Genomic DNA, 21007 nt, shown 5'->3' with positions numbered 1-21007 from the left:
AAAAGATCGGCATCAATATTTTTAGTGCCTTTTTCATCCATGATTTCTTCCTGAGAATAAATCATTTGCAAATCTTCATATTCATCCAACTCAATTTTACTCAAAGTAAATTCAAGTTGATCATGAACTAATTCTTCAATATGATATACTTCTTGTAAATCATTATCATCTCCAAGCTGCTTACAAATGTTGAAAATATTCATCTCCAATGTCATGTTTCCAAAAGATAACTTCATGAGTCCATTCCTACAATTAATCAATGCATTAGAAGTTGCAAGAAACGGACGTCCTAAAATAAAGGAAATTAATTACATGCTTCAACAGGTTGCGTGTCCAAGACAATAAAATCCACAGGATAAATGAATTTATCGACTTGTACTAACACATCTTCAACTATTCCTCTAGGCACTTTTACCGATCTATCAGCAAGTAAAAGAGTTGCAGAAGTTGGTTTTAACTCACCTAGATTGAGACTTTGAAAAACTGAATATGGAAGTAAATTCACACTAGCTCCAAGGTCAAGTAAGGCTCTTTCAATTTTATGTTCTCCAATAAAGCAAGAAATTGTAGGACAACCAGGGTCTTTATATTTCAAAGCATTATTGTTCTGAAGAATGGCACTTACTTGTTCGGCTAAAAAGGCTTTCTTTTTCACATTCAGTTTTCTGTTCACAGTGCATAGATCTTTTAAAAATTTAGCATAAAAAGGAACTTGTTTAATAGCATCCAACAAAGGTATATTGATCCTTACCTGTTTGAAAGTTTTAAGCCAGTGACCATTTTCTACAGTAAAGGAGGCCGAACATTACAGCAGTAATCGTCATCCATTGGCTTTAGTTATGGGTGCCTTAATGGTGGTCGGCCCTCAGCCTACCACCCGTTACCACCCGCCGAGCTCTATATAAATGGAGGAGCACCGAAAAAACAGAGGTTGGTTAGAGAGAGAGAGAGAGAGAGAGAGAGAAACCCGAAAAGAGAAACACAAGACACCAGCTGAATCTTCAAGTGTTTTTTAGAAACCCATACCAAAAACAACAAAAATCAAGAATTAGCCCAACAGATCTTCCATACTAATTTTTGTAATGATTTGTATGACCAGCCATTATGCCAAAAAATAAAAAAGAAACAACCTTTGCTTATTAACGGTCCTTCATACTAATTTTAAAATTATTTGCATGACCATTCATTACAAGTAAAAAAAAAAAAAACAGAAAAAACCTTTGCTTATTAAGTTTTGTTTTGACAACATAAACACTCCTTGTATATCATAAAGGAAAAAAAAAATTAAATATAAACAATAGAGCTCGCATGTTAAGTGTTTATAAAGAAAAGTGCAGGAATGCAGGATTAAAACTTGTAAAATGCAGCATTGAAAAATAAGAGACATGAAATAGATACAAAATAAAAATATCTTGCAGGATCCTATTTTCTTGAAAGTGGATAATTTCTATTGGCCACTTTATTTTCCTTACATCTAATAAATGGTCTAGATCCAGTGCTGGGCAAAAGAAACGGCTAACATTTTCTGGGCAAGATAAAATCCTTAAAACATTTGCCTCGTGAACTAAACAAATAGTTAGCCAGTAGCTTTTATGTGCTAAAAGTCGAAAGCCACATATTAGGTATTATGGAAACAAAATGCGACAAAGTGACTACTGTTGAATAATACATGTATCTTGTTTTATTTATTAATAGTAGAATAATATTTTTAGTTAACATATATATAAACTCTTTGTATTTAGATTAAATAATTTACTTTTCACATATCAACAAAAGAAGAATTGTAGCCTCCCTTTTCTTCGTGTCCATTTTTATTTTGTGTTAATTGAATTCTTTTAATATAATTTCAAAGCTGGCTTTATAAAAATAAAAAAAATAAAAAAAAAAAAAACTTAATCTTAAATACAACTTTCACGTATATATAAACAAAAAATATTTTGAAATGATATTTTGTCTTTTGCTTCTATAAAATTTGGTATTCTATTTTTTTCTTTAGCTTCTGTAATTTGATATTTGTATTCTTAATTATTTTAATTTTTTTTTTAATTTTTACAATTTGATATTTGAATTTAATTTTTATATTATTTTTTATGAAAATAAAAAGTGAGCTCCCTACTACCGCCGACATCCAACTAATAATACCCCAACTAAAACTAATACATGATACGGAACATTCATCCGTACTCTGGTACTATAATCTTTATACTAGGACAGCCACAAGGAAGCAAAGCCCACCTCATTGAATTGTAATTCGTGGAAGCCATGGAATTCTGTCAAACCAATATCAAAAGTAGCCTATCCTACGAGGTCCATCTTGTTCTATTTTTGAAAACTTCTCAACTTGCTGATAGTTATCGAGTTCAGTGGCTCAGCCAGGTAAGCTTGAGTTCTTGCTGATAATTCTTGTGCCACGGAATGCATGGTGGGTCGTGCCTCTGGCTTGGTTTGTGTGCATGCTAAGGCCACTGTAACTACGAAAACAACTTCCTCTGCTGCTTGGCCCGTGGGAGCTTCGAGTCGCGGATCTAGCACATCCTTTAGAAACAACTCTGGGTCGCTCGACATTGGTGGTTTTGTTGATGACAATGAAGATAAGAGGTCTCCCGGGTGCCTTCCCATCATGACTTCCAAAGCCACCACCCCAAAGCTATACACGTCGCATTTGTCTGTGACCCGCATTGTTTGTGCCAGTTCTGAAATCACCAGGCAATCAAAATGAACATTTGAAACATCCACTATGAAAGATTTTAACATCATGCCATGTTTCCCATTTCCTTGTTCTACACATGTTATAGCTTTTATAATCTTAGAGCAGATACTCAAATGACAAGAACAAAAATCAAGAACATAGGATTGTTGTCTTACCTGGAGCCATGTAGCCATAAGACCCAGCAACTGCAGTCCAGTTGGAGGAATCTGTGCTCAAGAGTCTTGCTGTGCCAAAATCCGCAAGACGAGGCTCAAAATCTGTCTCTAGCAAAATGTTGTTCAATGATATGTCACGGTGCACAATGGGCGGAGAACAGTCACGGTGCAAGTAGGCAATTGCATGAGCTACTCCTCGGACTGTATTCACTCTCCTGCCCCAACCAAGCTCCGCTTCCCCTTCTATCCCATACAACACTTTTCCCAGACTTCCTCTTTCAACATGCTCGTAAACCAGGTACAAGCGGCCCCTCCTGGAGCAAAACCCATAAAGCTTTATGATGTTCCGGTGCCTAACTTCTGTCAGCATTTTAATCTCATTCTCGAAACTCTGGCGATTGGTTGCTGGGATGTCCCTGGAGTCTGACATGTTGAGTTTCTTGACTGCAACTACTTGACCTGTAGACAATACTGCTTTGTAAACACTACCGAATCCTCCTCTTCCAATGCAGTACATCTCGTTGAAGTCATCAGTGGCCTGGACAATATCCCCAAATGTGAATTTGCTTTCTCTTTCCCATATCACTGACTTGGAACTCTCACCATTGTTGGCAATTTTGGCCTCTTCATCAAGCAGTTTGGTTTTTCGGAAACATAGCAGAACAGCAAAGATAGTTGCTATTACTAATAAGCCACAAACTGGAACGATAACACCAATAAGAAACTTTTTGTTATCCTTCGACTTGCTACTGTCTGTTGTTGGGCATTGTGATAGTCCTCCTCCTTCACCGCACAATCCTGAATTTCCAGCAAAAGATCTTGCGGATGCATTTTTTGAAAACTCTTCCAGATGGTAAAGGACCTGTCAACTCATTGTATGAGAAATCAAAAGAAGACAGGCTAACCATGGAAGACAGCGAATCTGGGATTCTTCCTGAGAGATGGTTATGTGAGACATTCAGAGTCTCCAACCGCGATAGCTTTCCAAAATTTTGAGGTATGGCTCCTGAGAGTGAGTTGCTGCTAAGATCCAACAAGTACCGCAACGAGTTTAAGTTGCCCAGTTCAAAAGGTATTTCACCAGCAAGGTTGTTGCGGCTCAAGTCCAAGCTTGATAGCTTCTCATAACTCCCAAGCTCTTTTGATATGTTTCCAGTCAGCTTGTTATCAGAAAAGTCGAGAGATTCAAGGCCTTTCAAGCTGGTTAGACTCTGAGGTACCTCCCCTGTCAAGTGATTGTTGCTCAAATTGAGCATGAATAACATGCTCAGATTTCCCAGTTCAGCAGGAATCCTTCCAGTCAGGTCATTGGAGCCCAGACTTAGAACTCGCAGCCGGGGCAACTTCCCAAGCTCAGCGGGGATTTCACCAGAAATTCTGTTTCCGTCCATCTGTAAATTGGTGAGGTTTTTTACATTCTCCCCAATCTGATGAGATTTCACCAATAAATTGATTGTCACTGAGGGCAACAAAAACAAAGATTTGGAAGGACACCAAATGCATCAGTGATGTTTCCAGTGAATCGGTTCTCTTCAAGCCGAACTCTTGTTAGCTCCGAACAATTCCTCAAGCAGGTTGGCAGTGACCCTGTAAAACTGTTGCTGTTGACAGTAAATTGTTGAAGACTCAGACCTCTACACAATTCAGGCGGCAATTCTCCAGAGAAACTATTGTTTGAAAAGCTAGCATACGCCAGAGAAGGCATGTACTTCCCAAAATCACTTGGAATGCTACCAGAGAGGTTATTGCCAAACAGATTGATGGAAGTTAAAGAAGCAATATTTGAAATGGTCTGTGGCAACTCCCCATGGAGCTGGTTGGTGTTGAAATCAAGAATTTGCAGCATCGTCAAATTTCCAACTTCTGGTGGAATTTTACCATTGATGTTATTTGAGAAAAGATTCAGGGTTTGAACATTTGTGAGATTCCATAATGTTGGAGGAAGGGGGCCTGAAAGCTGGTTTCCTGAAAGGTCTAGACTTAATAACTCCTTCAAGTTTCCTATCTCCGGGGGAATGGAACCAGAGAATGAGTTATTATACAGAAAAAGGTATTGAAGCATTGTCAATTTCCCAATTTCTGGAGGAATGTTTCCAGAAAACAAATTGTTTTGAACCTGAAGCGAGATCAATTCAGTCCAGTTGGATATAAGGGTAGGTGAGATCTCACCCGAGAGAGAGTTTTCAGATAAACCCATATCTGCTATTTTAGATAGATTGGACAAAGACAAAGGCAATTCCCCACTTAGCTGATTATCAGCCAAGGCCAAGTAGGTGAGGTTAGTGCAAAGACCAAGCTCAGGAGGGATCGTTGAGTTCAATGCATTCATCCGGAGATCAAGCTTTTCAAGATGCTTAAGTTGGCCTATAGAAGATGGAATATTTCCTTGGAAAGAATTGCTGAACAGCTCAAAAATTTGAAGACCAGATATCGAACCAATACTTTCGGGAATTTGACCACTCAACAGGTTATTTTGTAGACTGATGTTTTTGAGATTGGAAAGCTTCGAGATGTTGGATGACAATGGTCCTTGGAATAAATTGTTATAGAGATTCAAGGCCTCAAGCTTTCCCAGATTGGTATAGACCAATTCTGGTATTTGGCCTGTGAATTTATTGAGTGACAAATCCAGAAACGTCAAGTTCCGGCAATTGGTTATAAAATGGGGGAATTCTGCAGTAAGTTCATTGAGAAAAAAACTAAGATATTCCAAAGAAGGCATGGAAAATTTGGACCAGTCAGGGTTTTCCAGGTAGTTTGCTCCAAGGTCCAAGTGTCTTACCTTGGGAAGATTAGCAAGTTGAAAGGGGATGATACCGTTGAGATTGTTGCTGTAAAGACTAAGATACTGAAGCTCTGTCAGCTGAGATATCTCCACAGGTATGCTGCCCTCGAAGAGGTTGACACTGAGGTCCAAGTGAGTGAGCTTGGAGAGGCTGCCAATGGCTGATGGTATCGCTCCATTGACGTTGTTACTCTGGATGTCAAACCTGGTGAGATCAGTAAAAGGGGTGAAGTTGAAATGGGCGAGTGTTCCAGTTATGTTTAGGCTGCGGAGGTTTATTTGAGAGACTGTTCGAGAGGTGGAGCTGCAGGAAACAGCAGTCCACTCGCAGAGGTTGTTGAGGTTGGAACGAGACCATGAACTAAGAGGAGGAGGTGAGAAAGACAAGGTGCTTTTCCATTGGAGGAGAGCTTCAGCTTGTGCTCTTGCAGATGATTTGGCCTTCAAAGGAAACAAGGAAAGAAGGAGAACATGGAAGAGAGCAAGATAAAGCTTTTGAGAAGCTGCCATGCTTGGGTTATGCAAGCTGGACATGATCTGGGCAGTGATCTTATAGCATTTAGAGTGAGGAATTGCTCTCAAGCTGCAACTATTCCTTGGATACGTTGGCTATGGCATTCCAAGTCATAATCAGAACGGAAAAAAGGTGATGGGCAGAAAAATCATAGTTACAAGAGCACAAAAGACTAAATGCGCGTTCCCTATTCCTTTGCAATAGCAATCATAGAAATTTTTTTATTTTTTTTTGTCCGAAGGTATTGTCATTTCAAGATATACAGAAGAAAAACTTTATTTGACACTCATTTATGATTTCTAAAAATTGAATATCCAAAGAAATATTTTCTATGATTTTGTGGCCAATATATTTTCTTATACTTTATGTTTTGAAAATATAAAATTTACTTTAAAAATTATTCAAAATAAATTTATTTTATATATTTATCTTAATATATCTCTTCAAATCAAATATATTTTTATTTTTTTATATTTATCATTTATATTTTAAAACAGTAATAAACACAATTCACTAATTACTCGGCTCTAGTGATGTTCAAGATATGGATGATGTCAAATCACGCACATAGATTTTTAAAAAATCTCCAGAAGGAAGTGGTCTCATACCTCTAGTGGAAAATTATATGTAAATTAAACGTGCACCCTTTCATATATATATATATATATATATATATATATATATATATATATATATATATATATAAAGACAGGGGCGGAGCTAGCATTATTTATTAGGGGTGGTCAAAAATAATATAATAAGATATAATATTTGTTTTAATTTATTATACATGAGTGGTAAAAAAAACCAGTATAATTTAGTTTTATTCAAATAATTTATTACAAACATATAATGTAAAAGGTTTGGAGCAATACCAAATTAAATCAAAACAATGAAGTTAATTTCATCTTCATGATGTATTCATTACTTTTAATGTTATTGATCTCTATACCTATCAAATATAAATATACAAAGTATATAAGAAATATTAGCTAAAGCGAAGTATTATTTTTATGTTTGATAAACTTTGAAATAAAGTAAAATATAATAAAGAATGATTCTTACCTATTATTTTAATTATTTTCGTTGTTCTTTCATAAAATAGAAATCATCGATTATAATATAAATTGTGAATCTTTCAGCAATTTTTTTTTTACTATATAAACAATCAAATAATTTGTAAGAAAATCATCCTCCATCCGATTGCGAAGTCTTGTTTTAACAATTTTCATTGTTGAGAAAACTCGTTCAGTAGTTGTTGTCGAAAGAGTTAAAATAAACCGAATCAACCTGTCAAATAGTGGATAAATATTTTTTTTTTTCAAAAAAAAAAATCAATTCTTCTTATTTTTGTTCATGGTTCAACATAAAACCAAAACATATATCGTGAGAAAAAATTGATAATTTTGGTGGCTCTTTCTAAAAACAAAACATTAAAAAAAAAAATCCAAACATAATCAAAACAAACCAATAAAATATATCTAATTAATCAGAAAAAAATCACTATCAAGAATTCAAAAAACAATTGTTAAAACTAGTAGATCTTAAAAACAAAGAGCAAAAATAATAAAATTATAAAAAAAAAACTCATCAAATTCTTAATAAACATCTCAAAAAAAATATTTTAAATTTAAGTTATTAATACCTCATTACCTTATTTTGTTTAATAAAAGATAAATTAATTGTACTCTGCTTTAATCTTTCCGCAAAATTTTTTTATTTGTGATATGTATCGATTGGATGCGCTATAGAAATTTTTAATTAGGGTTGTAGGGAGAGAAAATATAGCAAAAACAGATTGATAACTTTATATTTTTTGTTCTTTCCACGTAGGCATATAGGTAGCATAAAATCAAGGCAAAGTCAAAGGAATTCAAAAGTAAAGCAAAGGATAGCAAATATATTTACTATATGCAGGACTCATCTCATTAAATAATATTACAGCTCCTCATATTTAATTATCAAAAAAAAAAAAAAAGTCTTGCAGGGGCCCGGGCCCTTGCTTGCCACCCCTCATTCCGCCCCTGTATAAAAAGATTGTGAAGCAAGGAGAACCCTTCTTGGTGGTAGGGGGAAAAAAAAAAAAAAAAAATAGGGTTTGTGGCAATCCCATTAACCGAGACCGACCTTCACTCGGATGCATGAATGGATGGATTGACTAAAGTCACATGTGAACATCTTAATTAGTAAGTCTATATTTTGTCTTAAACTAAAGTAATTATGATCTTAATTAATAATTCCATCGATCATCAATCTATCTGCTGTGATGATGTATTATTAAACAATTATAATGGATTTTTGCTTATGATATTGTCTAGAATTGTAGTAATAGTTTTTTTAAAAGTATTTTTTATTTAAAAATATATTAAAATAATATTTTTTATATTAATAAATCAAAATAATTTAAAATTATAAAAAATAATTTTTAAATATAAAAACAATCACGATACTTCATCTATATAATAACCTAGGATTTGAAGTTTCAACTCCTAATTAATTGTTTTTTTGAATTTAAACTTTAATATCAACACTTTTAAGAATCTACTCCTCTAAATTTATTAGAATAATATGAAGATTGTGTATTAAAATATTTAAAGAAAAAATAATTTAGTTTTGATTGACACATAAACTGGTTGATAGGATATTCATTAACAAATAGTTGGCCAGTAGCTTCTATGTGCTAAAAGTCGAAAGCCACATATTAAGTATTATGGAAACAAAATGCGACAAAGTGCCCTCTCTGCGCTCCCATGCACAACCATCATGATCTCGCTTATGTAAGCCAAATACTTTCCAAGCTAAAAAAAAACCCGGAGATTATAGATGAGATTATTTTTAAAATTATTTTTTATTTAAAAATATATTAAAATAATATATTTTCTTTTATTTATTTTTGACATTAAAAAAAATCAATAACTTAAAGCTAAAAAATATTTAAAATTAAGCCAGTCAAACAATGAAACGAATTCTTATGGGTTTTTTTTTTTTTTTTGGTGCTTTCTTCCATCTTTCTTGGCCTATTGAAAGGGAGTTTGTGTTTACCTAACAAAATCAAGCCAATCAAATTGCCCAACACACAGACTTTTTAACATTCAAAAGAAAATAAAAATAAAAATTCTTCGATTCATAAATGAACTTGGAGAAACTTGGTGAGTCAATTAGCTGAGACTATTTATACTTAACTTTGAAATACATGAAAAAAAATAATGTGCAAATACTGTTTACATAGATTTATTATATGGTGAATCACATTGTAGATATAAATTTTTTGTACTGTGAATGACACTGTGGCATCTAGGGAGCGATGCCTTTTTTATTTTCTATGCTAAAAGTTGTTGAGCAACGCTTTGAGTCTGGCTTGGACTCAAATCGCTTCCAAAAACTATTGGGTCTACCTTAAAAGCTAGACCTAGATCGCTTCAACACGAATACAAATGCTCCTTTGATAGTAGCATAGGTCCCCCAAACTTTAAATTTTTCAAAAGAAATGATTACAAGTTTCATATAAAGGGGAGACAGTGATTAATAAAGTATAATGAAAGAAGATTATTGGATTTGACTTTGCAGCCACACCTAATGCTCTTGGGTAGAGCTTGACAACCAGATCCAAAACTCTTGATTCTTGATAGATCACCGGACCTAGAAAATATTGGGTCTGGCTCAGCAGACAATAAATGAATTCTTATTCATTTTTTTTCCTTTTCTTTATAATGCTTTTTTCTATCTTTCTCAGCGTATTTGAAGGGAGTTTGCGTTTACATAACATAATTAGGCCAGTCAAACTACCCAACAAAGTCAGAGTCAACTTTTGAACTTAAAAAAAATCAAAATCAAAATTAAATGAACTTGGAGAAACTTGGTGAATCAATTGATTAAACTAATAAGCTTTAGAGAGCATGGAAAGACTTTAGGGTTTTATCAAAACTAAAAATCTATGTAATTTTTTAGTATGCAAAATAGTGTTTTTTAAACTCTAAAATTAAAGCTAAACTTCATAGAAACTATAATATACTAAATTCTGAAAGTAAAACATTCTTAATTTATTTTTTTAAAAAATAACATACTAAACTATTTAAATAGTAACCAAATAAACTTTCCTATTTAAAATCAAATCAAATAATTTTTAAAAACCTAATTAAAAAAATGAATATGAAAATAAGTAGAAAAATAAATAAAATTATAAAACAACAACTTTCAAATCTAATTTTAGCATGATCCTGAACTTCATTGTTGCTAGCGGGATTAATTCTATAGATAATTTGCTATTAAATTTTAGTTTGATTAAATAATTAAATAAAAAATTATGTATTTTTTTTTCAATAAACTTTTTAGGCTTCTCCATGCTTTTTTAAAATTGTTTATTATTTTAAAATATACTAAAAAATATTTTTAATGCCAACATTAATCACACGTTTTAAAACAACACCTGTGAATGAATGGTTTAATTATATGAAGATCTTAATTATTTTAAAATATATTAAAAAACAATATTGGATCTAGCTACCAAGCAAATCTCAATAGCTTTTGGTAGAGAATGTAATGCCCCCAGCCATAACTCTTGCCAAAAAACATAGCAGAGGAACGCCCCACTTGGGGCTGCAGCCAGGCGCACGGCTCTACCCCAGCGCCCAAAGCCGTGTAGACCCCACACCTGGTGTTTGCAGCTAGGAGGCGTGGCCAGGCATGTATCAGGTGTGGACAACCTGAGCTAATTAATTATAATTAATTAATACTTTTAATAATAATAATAATAATATTTTTTATATTAATACTTTTAATTATTCTAAAAATAATAATATTCATAACACAAATAATACTATTTGTAATATTAATACTTTTAATTATATTAAAAATAATAATATTTAGAACACAAATAATACTATTTTTAATATTAACACTTTTAATTATAATAAAAAAAATAATATTTTCAATTTTAATAATTTTAATTATAATTAAAAATAATAATATATATAAGATAAATAATAATATTTTTAATATTAATAATGATTTAGTTTAAAATATTTATAATACAAATAATAATATCTTTTGGTATAGCTGCATTGTGAGACCCATGAGACTAGGGTCTCGACACAGACCTAAGGCCAATTATTTCTATGTTTGGAGCACCCAAGAGAATTAAAATAAAAATAATAAATATTTTTTTATATTAATTATTTGAATTATAATAAAAATAATAATATTTATAATACAAATAATAATACTTTTTATAATAATACTTTGAATTATAAGAGAAATAATAATATTTATAACACAAATAATAATATATTTGATATGAATACTTTGAATTATTTGTGTTATAAGTAGTATTATTATTTTTCTTATAATTCAAAGTATTCATATCAAAAGATATTATTATTTGTGATATAAATATTATTATTTTTATTATAATTCTAAGTATTAATAGTATTTTTATTTTAATTACAATAAAGATAATAATATTTAGAATACAAATAATAATATTTACCATATTAATAATAATATTAAACTTGCATGGCTAAAGTTTCTATATAAAGAATTTTTTTAAAAAAATCATTAACAATAATAATAATGATAATTGTTATTATGTTTTTTTTTTTTTTTAAATTTTCTTCTCTATAAGATCTGCTGATCTAGCAGCGAAGACCTATAAACCCAAGGGTAGTCAAAACAGGCCTAGGCGACCGTGTCTGAACCCAACATGCGGGTCTGCAGGCTAGGCGCTCGAGTTTGCAAACCCTAAGGTCGCGGGGCTGCAGCCAGGCGTGCAGGTTTGCCTAGAGCGCCCAAGGCTAGGCAAACTCCGCGCCAGGGGGCTGCATGCCATGGCCTCGACCAACCATAGCACCAGGTGGTTATGGCTTGGGGCGCTTGGCCTGCCCAATGCTTAGGCCTGGCAGCCTCGCACTTGGTGTTCGCAGCCTCAGTGGGTGTGCCTCTAGCTAGATGCCTCTAGCCTGCAACCTCACCATGCCCCTACTAAAGAGTGCAGTCCATCGTGAAAGCACTCATAGTTCACAGTAACCCTCGCTATAGTGCAGAATAGTGCAATCTACAGTAAAAACACTCACGGTCCACAATAATTCTCGCTATAATAATACACTTATCCCTTTTAGTTATATTTAATAGTTATTTGATATATATTTTCCCCACGAGTCTAAAATTACAAAAGAATAAAAAAATATATGCCTTAGTCTAAAATTTTAATTATGCTATTTTTATGTTATTTGTTTTTACAAGAAAACGTATAAAGAAAAAGAAATAAAAAATATTACAAAAGAATAAATATAAAAAAAAAATAGTGATGAATAGACGAAGTGTAAAGTAATAAAAATATCAACTATAAAAAATATAAAAAAATATTAAAAAAAAAAACTAAAAAATTATAATTTTGCTATCATCACAGTTAAAAAATAGCAAAAGTTACAATTACACAATTTACATAAGAAAACATATTTCATGTAACAAAAACCTAAGATTTGAAGTTCCAACTCCAAGTTAAATGCTTTTAGGATTTAAACTTTAATATCAACACTTGGAAGAATCTATTCCTCTAAAGTTATCAGACTACTATGAAAATTATTTATTTAGTTTGAAGATATTTATTAACCTTAAATTATGAAAAAATATATTTTCTCTTATATTTCCTTGAAAATATAAAAAATTAAATTGAAAGATTTATAAACTTAACTATGCATATTCCAGGTATAGTTGATAACCCAGAGTTTTTTTTTTTTTTTTAATTTTAAAAACCATGTATTAAGAGTTTGTTTTTAAAAAAAAAAGGCCCAGTCGATGGTATAAATTCTAGGAATATAAATTTTATAGTATTTATTATGTAACAGGAAAATGTATTATTATTATTATTATTATTATTATTATTATTAACAATGAATTAAAAGGATGGTGATTTTAATTGTATCACCTCATCAAATATTATTTATTTTATTATTTAATAATAAATGTATTAAAAATTGAGTTTTATTTGTTTTGATTTGTTTTTTTATATAATTATCAATTTTTTATGATTTTGATTGCGAGTTTAGTAGATCAACCTGGACTAAACTCAAGTTATTTTCTTATGTTTACTTTCTATAAAGATATCTCAATCTCATGACCTAAATTACGAGTTTAACAAGTTAATTCAGGTTGATTTTTTAATTGATTTTTCTCAATTCCATCCTTCAACACTAGGTTGATTAAGTATTGAGGTTTGTAATTTACTTTGATTTTCTTTATATGGAATATCATAGTCTCATGACTTGAGTTGTAAATTTGATAGGTTAATCCTAGTTGTCTCCGATCTATCCAATATATTGTTGTTTCAATATTTTATTTTAAAAAAGATATTATCTTGAATTTTTACGAGTTGAAATATATTCTATATTGATATTTATGTTGTTTTTTTTAACTCATCAAGTTGATCAGATCGCATCAAGTTAAACCTTAGCAGAAATTAAAAAAAAAATTACTAAAAAAACATTAATAATACATGCATATATATATATATATATATATATATGAATTAAGAAAAACTAAAAAAACAATTTAAATAAACTTTGGTGAATAATGTATGTCATGCTTGTTGATTATTAATTTAGGATTTTAATGATTTAAAAATACTAAAATAAAGGAATTTATTCGACAGTTTTTTTGTGCATATAAAATCAATTCATTATGATGATTGAGTGTTGATTATAATGATCTAGCCTAAAATTCTTGTTTGAATAATGTCTTTTCTACATGTTTCCATGCCTTCAATTTGACATAATATGTTTGAAATTAAAGTTCATGTTTTTGGGTTATTCATTTTGTTCTCACTATTCTTGATGAGATCCAAGTGAAAAAGACCTTGTTGGATTTTTAATTTTTAATTTATATTTTTTGATTGTATTTCTAGGCTTGGACTTTGGGTCAAGAAGCACATGGCTAGGTTGAATATGTTAGTTTAAGACCATGTTTGATATGTTCAATTTTATCAAAGGAAAAAAAAACACAATATTTTTATCCTTAAGACATGTTTGCTAACACGACCAAAAGCTTGATGTATTCTCCCAAGTGCAGGAGTGTCGAAGTAATAAATAACCCGGTAAGACCGGAGTCGAACCATAGAGAGGTTAATTGTATAAATTATAAATAACAACAATGATAACAATAATAGTAATAGTAATAATAACAATAATAGTAATAATAATAATAATACTCGGTACGTGGCGTTGTTATACCTGAGAATGATCTAAAAGATCGGGTCACAAGTTTCTAGCCTATATACCGAGTTTATGAAAAGTTCAAAGAGATATATTATATAATATAAACAGATTTCTAATGCGAATGAACAAGGCAAGACCAATAATGTCAGGATCCTTGATCAAACACAGAGCATACATAAAATATAACAAGAATAATAATAATAATAATAATAATAGAAGTAGCAGTAGTAATACTAATAATAATAATAAAAGAAGAGGAGGAAGAAATTAATGAGAACTTTGAAATGGAAGATTAATATAAGGATTAAACAACGATAAAAACAAATGTCAAGGTTAGAGGATCCACTAATGGTACTTCAAACAAGTATAGTTTAAACTCTTATTACTCAATTGGAAACCACACATAAAGGAGGTTCCAATCAGATTATAAATTGTTAACATGATTACATTAGTTATCTTATTCAAATAAAGCTAATACTTGTAAATATTGGCAGACATTTATGATTATAACTTATGTTAACAACAAATCAAGTTCCTTTCATAGCTCAGATGTCGGTTATACCATACAGTATGGGCTACGAAAGTGCCAAGTATTTGTTGTACCAAGTGTTATACAACATAAATCTAGATTAACCATTTAACAAGCAAAGTATTAAAAGTGAACAAGATAACAAATATAAAACATGTTAGTATCTAACGTTAAGCTCCATGTTAAGTTTATATTATACTTATTCTTACACCATTAGTGTACCCTTTTCACCTTGACATAATTAACTTAGCTAAACATAATAAAAGAAAGAAACATGAATGAACAAGACAAGAACATAAATGAGAAAGAAGTTAACTAAGTAAAGGAAAGGAAATGAAGTGCATAAACTTGATATTAATGAAAGCAAAACATAAGCAATACAAAGAAAGAAAGCAAGAGCATGATCTTGATCTGGAAACCAAGATGCCTCAATACATGGTAAATGACTCCTTTTATAGGCCAAAATTTGAAACTATTGATTTGTTGACTAATTGATGAGTGGGTGACCACATCTTGACTTGGTGACAATCCTTATCTTCTTGTCTGAACAAGACGTCATTGCGAACATCATAATTTGCACAGAATCCTCAGGAAAGTTCTAGGAAATTGTCTCAGCTTTCCAACAAAAAAAAGATGAGATCATTTGGACTTTTAGAGCTTAAGATATGGGCTGAATACTGAACAGTGTTTGGGCTGCAAGACAGATTCGAACTTCTTCGTTGTTCCTACAATTTGGACTTCAAAACGACCTTTATAAATCTTGGGCTCCTATGAAAGTTGTAGGCTTATGTCTTACCTTTCCATCCATATAAAGTGAACCTAAATCTGAGATCTAGAGCTCCAGATATGATCCAATTATCGAGCAATGTTCCAGTTTGGACTGCACCAGCATCTCTTTTCTAAGTTTGGCCATCTCTTTGTCCTTTCACTTTCAATACTTAAACTCATCAATCAATCCTTTCATTTATGTGTTAGGCTTGCATTTAAGATGAGCATTTACCATAAATTAGGGTATCTTATTGTATCAAACTTGTTATCATAAAACATGCTTTAGTTAAGAAGTTATTGATACTTCAAGTGCAACATGATGATATAAAACCTTGATAGACATGCACTTTTAAGTACTAATCATTTGCCACACGACCTTAAAATGTTTTTTTAATCCTCTGAATTTTAGTTCTAATAATTGTTTAGAAATGTTTATTTATTTTTTATTTTTTATGTTTTTTTCCAAACAAATCTCAAATGATTTTCAAAAATTCTAAAAAAAAGTCCAAGACTATTTAAAATTTATTTGTGGGTCTCTCGTGTGTTTTCAAACCTTTTCATTTAATATTTGGGTTGTGAACTTATACTAAAAGATACAGATCCAATATTAAATATACTTGCTTTTCTTTAAAATTTTAGAAAAATACAAAGAAATAAAAAAAATAAAAAAATTTTAAAAAATATAAAAATGTGTTTTTATTTGTATGCATATGACCAAGTTCTAAGATCTTTTCATGCAAATGTTTTTTTATTTTAAAAAATAAAAATTACATCTTTATCATATTTTGAAAAACTCAAAAATCAATTAATAGGTATCATAACAAGTTTGTAATTATCCATTAGGATTTGATGAAATTTTAAAAATACCATAAAAATCAATTTGTTTGTTTTTTTTTTTTTGGGATAGGAATTTTGTTTGTTTATGTTTTAGAATAGTTAGGTTTTAACTTGAAAATAAAATAACCTTCTTATTGAGAATGACCCTTTTTAAACTTTAGACAGACAAACACATAGGAAATTACCTTAAAAAAATCAATTAATAATACAACTTATCTTAGATGGAGTGCATTGGGAGTGATGTGTCTTTTTATGGATAACTAGTCCCAATAACTAGAGGTCATACACTGACACGACCAAAAGATTGATGTCTTCTCCCAAGTGCAGGAGTGTCGAAGTAATAAATAACCCGACAAGACCGGGGTCGAACCACAGAGAGGTTAATTATATAAATTATAAATAACAAGACAACAACAACAATAACAACAATAACAATAATAGTAATAGTAATTGTGATAGTAGTAATAATAATAATAATAATACTCAGTACGTGGTGTTGTTATATCTAAGAATGATCTAAAAGATCGGGTCACAGGTTTCCAGCCTATATACTGAGTTTATGAAAAGATCAAAGAGATATATTATATAATATAAACATAATGTAAATAATAATAATAATAATAATAATAATAATAATAATAATAATAATAATAGTAGTAGTAGTAGTAGTAGTAGTAGTAGTAGTAGTAGTAGTAGTAGTAGTAGTAGTAATATTAATAGTAATAATAATAATAATAGTAGTAATAATAGTAATATTAATAATAATATTAATATTAATATCAATATTAATATTAATATTAATAATAGTAGTAGTAGTAGTAGTAGTAGTAGTAGTAGTAATAATAATAATAAAAAAAGAAGAAGATGAAGAAATTAATGAGAACTTTGAGATGAAAGATTAATGTAATGATTAAACAATGATAAAAACAAATGTCAAGGTTAGAGGATCCACCAATGGTATTTCAAACAAGTATAATATAAAATTTTATTATTCAATTGGAAACCACACACAAAGGAGGTTCCAATTAGATGATTTCTCATTAATAGCTCATTATAAATTATTAACATGATCATATTAATTATCTTATTTACATAATACCAAACTTTTAAATATTGTCAGGAATTCATGATGTTAATTGATGTTAACAACAAATCAAGTTCCTTTCATAACCATGTTATTATTAAACATTAAGGTTCATGTTGAGTTTACACCATACTTATTTTTACACCATTAGTGTAACCTTTTCACCTTGACATAATAAACTTAGCTAAACATAATGAAGAAGAGAAACATAAATAAACAAAATAAGAACATAAATAAGATACAAGTTAACTAAGGAAAGGAAAGGAAATGAAAAACATAAACAAGATATTAATGAAAGCAAAACTTAAGAATTACAAAAGAAATATAAAGAGAGAAATAAAAAGCATGAACTTGATCTGAACAACCAAGCCCCCAAATACATGGAAAATGCCTCCTTTTATAGGCCAAAATTCAGAATTATTGATTTAATGACTAATTGTTGAGTGGGTGGCCAACTCTTGACTTTGTGAAAATCCTTATCTTCTTGTTTGAATAAAACGAAAATGCTAGCATCAGAACTGGGTCCACTTGAAAACATGAAAGTTGTAGGATATTGTCTTAGCTTTCCAGAAAAAAAAATGGAGGTCATTTGGACTTCTACAACTCCATATATGGGCCAAACATTGAATAGTATTCGGGCTGCAGGACAGATTCAGACTTCTCCATTGTTGCTATAATTTGGACTTGAAAACGACCTTCTTAGATCTTGATAAAAACATGAACGTTATAGGCCTATGTCTTACTGAATATTTGTAAAATTTTGAGGTTATTTGGACATCTAGAACTTGAGATATGACCCAATTACCGAACAGTGTTTCAGTTTGGATTGCACCAACATCTCTTTTCTAAGTTTGGCCCTCTCTTTGTCCTTTCAATTTCTATACTTGAACTCATCAATCAATCCTTTGATTTATGTAATAGGTCTGCATTTAAGATGAACATTTACCATATATTAAGGCATTTTATAGTATTAGACTTGTTATTATAAAACATGCTTTAGTTAAGGAGTTGTTGATACTTTAAGTGCAAAATGATGATATAAAACCTTGATAAATATGCACTTTTAAGTACTAATCACACCCCCCAACCAGCTTATTACTAGTCCCTAGTAATCAAAGCGTTAAAATAGAAAAACAATTTGAAAATTCCATAAAGCAAGACATTCATCATTCAACTTACTTTAATTTATCCAAATAAACAAACTCTCATTAAATTCATATATCTGCTCAATACCTCTTAAACAAGATATTACTAAACCTTTCTTTTGTGCACAAAATATCAACATATAGTTATGGGGCTTTACTTGGAAGAAAAATAAATTTTTGTTCCAATATTTAAGGTTAACTTCCTTAGGTTGGGATTATTTTTTTTCTTTTTATTTATTTATTTATATACAAATACAACTTGAAACACAATGTATCTTTAAACCATGTAACGAGTTTTAAGCTAATGACTCCCAGACCAGTTGGTCTTAGGGCATTAGGTGTTGAGACACCCTTTCGAGCTTAACAACTCGGGTTACAGATACTGATACGTAGATAGTGCAATGTTTGATTCCCTTAAGCTTTTCTCCTCAACCCATGTAACAAGCGTTGGGCCAATAGCTCCCAAGTTAGTTGACTTTAGGGTATTAAGTGTTAAAACACCCATTCGGGCTTAATTTCTTAGGTTAGGGAGGCTACAAAACCAAACTTATCTACCTTTTTATTATCATTATATATATATATATATATATATTTGCAAATTATGTACTATCCCTTTCCCTTAGTTGTTACCTGTTGCGATGTCGTGGTCACACAAATTAAATACCCTAGCTTCAAACACAACACACAAGATAGTATAGAGCAAGCAAGGGGTCGATCCCACGAGGAAGATTTAGTTCAGATTTTTATGCTATACGTTATGCAATTTGGGGGGGGGGGTTGGATGTTATATAGGCTAAAGAAAAATAAAACAGAAAACTATCAAACAAAATTTAATAAAATCAGAAAATTATCAAGAGAACAAACCTTGGTCGCAATCACACATCCACCTATAGAAATCAGAACTGATCCTTGAAACGAAATTCCAGTTTATATTCTGAATTTTTATCTTTTCTTAACGTTGGTTAATTAACGGATCCGCCGTATAACTAACCCTAACCAACAAATAATCACAGTGTCCGCACTAATGATTTAATCCAATGACAACCTTAAGATCTAGATAAATTCATTAATCTTCACAACCAAGTTGTCTGCTTATGTTGCTTTGATCGAATGTTCTCCCTAAGATTAATAACATAGATCCGCTACAATTATTAAACTCAGTTGCTTCACAAGTTCATATACCATAACTCCGGTTTTGATATCAAACTTAGCAATAAATTGTCTACAATAATAACTTAGAGTCCGCTCTAGCAATTAAAATAAACAATCATAGGAAAAATAAGCATAGGAGAACAAAACATATTCATCATATAAACTGAAAAGAAAAGGTAAAATAGATCTCACAGTTCTTGAAATCCGAAGGTTTCCGTGTCCTTGCAACCAAGAAAATGAGTTTAGCCTTGCATGTTTATTGAACAACTAATCAAAAAGATGGAAGAATGCATGATTTAGGGTTTCTTAGAGTAGGGGGGCGTTTTTCTCCTCTTTGGTGGCTGCCCCCCTTCTTTTCTCTCATTCTTTTTATACGCTAGGAAACCCTAATCTCTATTTTACAAAATAGTCCTCCCTTAAGTAGACAATTTACATTTAAGTAGTTCAATAACTATTTTCCTAAAAAAGAAGAAATAACTTTGCATGAAATCTTCAAGCTTTGACTTAGAGGAGCTACATTGCTGAAATAAAAACTTGGATGTCAGTTTAGATGCTTCGGAACGTAATCTACACTCCTTTCTTCACGAAACCTGTTTGCTGGCAGAATTCAGTTGTCATCTTTGAAAAATCATATCTCCCTCATATGACATCGTTTTTGGCTGCAATTTGGAGCGTTTATAGACCTTTGAGTCAGAAATCCAAAACAATTGAGTTTGCATCAATTGGACTTTTGTAGCTCTAGATATTCAATTCGGATTGACCGAAGGTCAACACTGGCAGATTGCGAGATTTGACTTTGAAAGCTGCGATTTCCATGCTCTTCCTTATTTTATTGTCTTGCCTTAGATGTCCAGAAAGGTATGGATGTTAGCTTTTTAATGCCACTGGAATCACTTCATTTCGACTTTTAGAGCTCACGTTCTGCACAAAACATCGACTGAACGTCAAATCTGCCAATTACCTTCAATTTACTCCTTTTTGCATCTTTCATCCAAAAGTGCCTTCAAAACATAAAACAAAGAATATCAAGGCATTTTATATATAAAACATAGGCAAAACACTAGTTAAATGTGGGTGAAACTATCGAATAATATGGTTGCATCAAATACCCCCACACTTAG

General features: G+C 31.1%; 1 pseudogene; it reads right to left on the bottom strand.

Moving 5' to 3' along the window:
* Positions 1–2055: 2055 nt before the first annotated feature.
* Positions 2056–6369, bottom strand: LOC118032822 (uncharacterized; annotated as a pseudogene).
* Between the last annotated feature and the right edge of the window lie 14638 nt (positions 6370–21007).

Source organism: Populus alba, chromosome 2, assembly GCF_005239225.2.
Source record: "Populus alba chromosome 2, ASM523922v2, whole genome shotgun sequence".
In the NCBI taxonomy this organism is placed as follows: Eukaryota; Viridiplantae; Streptophyta; class Magnoliopsida; order Malpighiales; family Salicaceae; genus Populus; species Populus alba.
This window is presented reverse-complemented; position numbering and strand designations above follow the sequence as displayed.